Source organism: Schistocerca piceifrons, unplaced genomic scaffold (assembly GCF_021461385.2).
Source record: "Schistocerca piceifrons isolate TAMUIC-IGC-003096 unplaced genomic scaffold, iqSchPice1.1 HiC_scaffold_32, whole genome shotgun sequence".
Taxonomy (NCBI): domain Eukaryota; kingdom Metazoa; phylum Arthropoda; class Insecta; order Orthoptera; family Acrididae; genus Schistocerca; species Schistocerca piceifrons.
The window spans coordinates 57,501-62,698 of NW_025728537.1; the positions used below are offsets into that span (position 1 = coordinate 57,501).

The 5,198-nt window shown below is 54.2% G+C and overlaps 1 non-coding gene across 1 annotated transcript in view; it reads right to left on the minus strand.

Moving 5' to 3' along the window:
* LOC124745466 overlaps positions 1-1,458 on the minus strand; it is a 1,910-nt gene extending 452 nt beyond the window's left edge. Inside the window, exon 1 of the ribosomal RNA XR_007011022.1 lies at positions 1-1,458. This exon is cut by the window's left edge and continues 452 nt beyond it. This is a non-coding gene — a ribosomal RNA (small subunit ribosomal RNA).
* Positions 1,459-5,198: the final 3,740 nt, after the last annotated feature.

The following is a 5,198-nucleotide window of genomic DNA, read 5'->3' on the forward strand; positions in this document are numbered from 1 at the left end:
GTCACGCGACTAGTTAGCAGGCTAGAGTCTCGTTCGTTATCGGAATTAACCAGACAAATCGCTCCACCAACTAAGAACGGCCATGCACCACCACCCACCGAATCAAGAAAGAGCTATCAATCTGTCAATCCTTCCGGTGTCCGGGCCTGGTGAGGTTTCCCGTGTTGAGTCAAATTAAGCCGCAGGCTCCACTCCTGGTGGTGCCCTTCCGTCAATTCCTTTAAGTTTCAGCTTTGCAACCATACTTCCCCCGGAACCCAAAAAGCTTTGGTTTCCCGGAGGCTGCCCGCCGAGTCATCGGAGGAACTGCGGCGGATCGCTGGCTGGCATCGTTTATGGTTAGAACTAGGGCGGTATCTGATCGCCTTCGAACCTCTAACTTTCGTTCTTGATTAATGAAAACATACTTGGCAAATGCTTTCGCTTCTGTTCGTCTTGCGACGATCCAAGAATTTCACCTCTAACGTCGCAATACGAATGCCCCCCGCCTGTCCCTATTAATCATTACCTCGGGTTCCGAAAACCAACAAAATAGAACCGAGGTCCTATTCCATTATTCCATGCACACAGTATTCAGGCGGGCTTGCCTGCTTTAAGCACTCTAATTTGTTCAAAGTAAACGTGCCGGCCCACCGAGACACTCAATAAAGAGCACCCTGGTAGGATTTCAACGGGGTCCGCCTCGGGACGCACGAGCACGCACGAGGCGGTCGCACGCCTTCAGCTCGCCCCACCGGCAGGACGTCCCACGATACATGCCAGTTAAACACCGACGGGCGGTGAACCAACAGCGTGGGACACAAATCCAACTACGAGCTTTTTAACCGCAACAACTTTAATATACGCTATTGGAGCTGGAATTACCGCGGCTGCTGGCACCAGACTTGCCCTCCAATAGATACTCGTTAAAGGATTTAAAGTGTACTCATTCCGATTACGGGGCCTCGGATGAGTCCCGTATCGTTATTTTTCGTCACTACCTCCCCGTGCCGGGAGTGGGTAATTTGCGCGCCTGCTGCCTTCCTTGGATGTGGTAGCCGTTTCTCAGGCTCCCTCTCCGGAATCGAACCCTGATTCCCCGTTACCCGTTACAACCATGGTAGGCGCAGAACCTACCATCGACAGTTGATAAGGCAGACATTTGAAAGATGCGTCGCCGGTACGAGGACCGTGCGATCAGCCCAAAGTTATTCAGAGTCACCAAGGCAAACGGACCGGACGAGCCGACCGATTGGTTTTGATCTAATAAAAGCGTCCCTTCCATCTCTGGTCGGGACTCTGTTTGCATGTATTAGCTCTAGAATTACCACAGTTATCCAAGTAACGTGGGTACGATCTAAGGAACCATAACTGATTTAATGAGCCATTCGCGGTTTCACCTTAATGCGGCTTGTACTGAGACATGCATGGCTTAATCTTTGAGACAAGCATATGACTACTGGCAGGATCAACCAGGGAGCTGCGTCAACTAGAGCTGAGCAGCCGGCCGCCCGGGAGTGTGTCCCGGGGGCCCGCGCGAACACGCAAGCGTCCGCTCAATCATTCTGCAAACAGGAGGAGGCTGAGCTCCCCTGCACAATACACCTCGAAACCCTCTCAGGTCCCGGCGGCGCGCAGCGCCGTCCCAAGTACTTGGTCGGGTTCGAGAGAGGCGCAATCGCCCGGAGTTAGGCGAGTAGACGCTTTCGGTGCGACCACCCGTGCTCCCAACTGAGCTTGCCGCTGCCGACAGAGGCCCGGGAGCGTGCTGTCGTGGCATTGCCGGCGGGAGACAACACGCGCCACCTACGGTGACCGGCAGCTCCAACGCCAGCGCCACAGAAGGACAAAAGCCCCACTTGGGTGCCGAAGCGAACTCTCCCAGCACAGCGCACGCGCCAACACATCCGCACAGCTGCGATACAAACCACCAGCGAGAACCGCTGGGGCGACCGAGCAGCAGACGGCGTCGCGGCGCCGAGCGCCGGGCGGCGGCGCATCCTCAACGCACACAGTCCTCAATCGGACCAGCACACTGAAGATGTCCACCGCGCTTCGCACCGGGCCCGCGAGGACCTACTTTGGCCGCACGGCGCCGCGCGCAGGGTGCGCCGGCGCGCAGCTGCGACGCCTGCCGCGTCCGTCGGCCGGCGCGCCTGCCACTGGCCGCCCCCACCAGCCGGCTGTAGCGCGTGCGCCCACGCACCGCGCGGCCAGCACGCCGGGAGGCGCCCCCTCACCGGCCGGGGACGGTCCCACCCAGCCACCGCCGCGTATCGCTTCACACCCAGATGCCGTTCAGTTCGTCGGCATGGTGGGTATCGCTGGAACAACCGGTTAGTACCTCAACCTATCGTCGCCATCACCGATTCACCCTAGCGAGAACAACCGCACCACAACAGGTTACCATTTGTTCATTTGCGTAACTTCACCAGAAAACGCAGGCGTCCATCGCCATTTGCAACTTCAACGATTATTGCATGCCTGTGTCAGGTGTCACGCCACACTACGTCTGCCCACATACACGCAACAAAATGTGCACGCCTAGACAATACGTGGAAGGTGGCCCCCGTACGTATGCGATGTCCATTGCTCGAACGACTGTCAACGGCCTCTGTAGCATGTCGCAGATATGGAACGCGGTGCACCATGCCATCACGGTGTGTGAGGAGAGACGACTAGGTCCGAATACATCAACAGACAGCTCATGCTGATCGCCATCCACGGCGTCCGTTCCTCCCACACGTCTCTATGGCGTACCACACTGCAATCCAGCTCTCATAGGGAGACGACACGTAGCTGCGTGCACAATATTTGCACTGTATGGTCCGCCGTTTTTGGGCGCAGTCGTTGTGCGGTCACACATGTGCCACGATGTATCATTCAGTACATAAGGACGAATGTGCAGTACAGATTGTGGTTCACGCGTACGACATCAGCGGACAGTTGACACAGGCCGCACCACAACGTAGCCTGAGTACGTCGCATGCGAAGGGCATTGAACATGCAAAACTTCTCACCAACCAGCTTGCGAAGGCAGGGGGCAAGGTGGGGACGTGGGGAGGGGCGGCATGTACGTCCTGCTGCCATCCACATTACAGTGTACAGCAGGAGCATGTGGAAAGTGAGCAAGACTTGCAAGGTGTTTAACATGAAGCGATACACAGGGGTGCGGGCAGTGCGAGTAGCGAACTATATTGCGAGGGTTGCGGGTGGGCAACACTACAGTAATTGAACGAGTCGTATAACAATTACAGAGCAGGTTTAGGCGACAACGTGGGTTACGTTAAGGCGACAACATGGGTTAGGTTAAGGCACAACATGGGTTAGGTTAAGGCACAACATGGGTTAGGTTAAGGCACAACATGGGTTAGGTTAAGGCACAACATGGGTTAGGTTAAGGCACAACATGGGTTAGGTTAAGGCACAACATGGGTTAGGTTAAGGCACAACATGGGTTAGGTTAAGGCACAACATGGGTTAGGTTGAGGCACAACATGGGGTTAGGTTAAGGCACAACATGGGTTAGGTTGAGGCACAACATGGTTAGGTTGAGGCACAACATGGGTTAGGTTGAGGCACAACATGGGTTAGGTTGAGGTACAACATGGGTTAGGTTAAGGTACAACATGGGTTAGGTTAAGTACAACATGGGTTAGGTTAAGGTACAACATGGGTTAGGTTAGGTACAACATGGGTTAGGTTAAGGTACAACATGGGTTAGGTTAAGGTACAACATAGGTTAGGTTAAGGTACAACATAGGTTAGGTTAAGGTACAACATAGGTTAGGTTAAGGTACAACATAGGTTAGGTTAAGGTACAACATAGGTTAGGTTAAGGTACAACATAGGTTAGGTTAAGGTACAACATAGGTTAGGTTAGGTTAGGTTAGGTTACACGTTGTTGTACGGAAAGGTGTAGGGGGGGGGGGGGGGGCGGGGGGCGGCAGGTTCGTTGATAGTGATTATAGTAAGTGAATGCTTGTGACATGATCAGATTTGTCACGTCAGGATGCACCTTTGGCTTATTAGAGGCGGCGCTCCAATTCTATGCTTGTGTGAGACCTGTGTCTTTGACTCATGTCATTGTTTGTGCGCTGTGACAGGAGGTACTATTGTGATGTTGGGTGCACCGTTGTATAGGACATGTGTGGGTGTTGGTGCCTGGTCTGCGCAATGGTGGATGTCGAAAGGCTGGGATATTGTATTTTCCGCACGGACCTCCTGGTCTGGTTGTGATAGTGTGGATTGTGTAATGTGGCGGAGAAGATGCACTGGATGTTGTTCCATGCTGGTGCTTACATATTGTATGTGCGCCTGTTAGAAGCAGAGAGTGGTGCGTGATCAGAGTGTCTGGCTGACGTGTGGTTCCCATTTTGGGCAGACTCTTTCAGCATGTATACGGACAGTTGTGTATATTTGCTGTAGTTTGATGGCTCTGCATTGATTACTAATCAGCGCCGTGTGTACGGGTAATCTGGTTCCAGTCCAAAATGTTCCATCTGTGTACATTAGTGACAAAGACTCCCCCCATGCAGTGGGGCTCGGTCTGTTATAACTCTTCCGCGTAATATATTTGCCCCACGTTTTTGCGACTGCGAGTGCGAGTGCAACGCGCATGGGGACCGGACATGCTGATGGCTCGGTATCGGACGCCGTACAGTGAGCAACGCGATCGCGTCTCTCGCTCGTAAGTGGTACAGGTCGCGGCTCATGTATACGGACAGCGGGAATGTCGCATATTGGAAATAACTCTTCATGAAACGCAAGTTATAGGGGTGGATTGCACTTTACGAGTGCGGGAAACGTCCGCCGTTCATCCGCTGGAGGTGCGAGTTTGGCGGTTGGGGTGGTGCACGAACGGGTGCGGGTGGCGTCATTGCCGGTCCACGGCTTCGTGCGGCAGAGCCACTGGAGATTGGGTGCTATGGTCGACAGAGGCTGCAGCCTTTGTGGGTGGCGTCGAAAGGCGGCCACTGTGGCGCCATCGCTGTCTTAGTCGGCTTGGCGTCTCATAGATGGCGGTAGCGTCGTTGCAGGAGGTCATGTTGCGGGAGACCTACAGATGGCGGTATGTTTTGTGGTGCGGACGTAGTGTTGTCAGATGCGCATAGATGGCGGTATTGCATGTGGTGTCGCCCTATTTTCATAGATGGCGATACTGTTTTGCCGGCATGGGTGGCGTAGTTCCGTCGGATCCCTGTAGGTGGCAGTGTGCT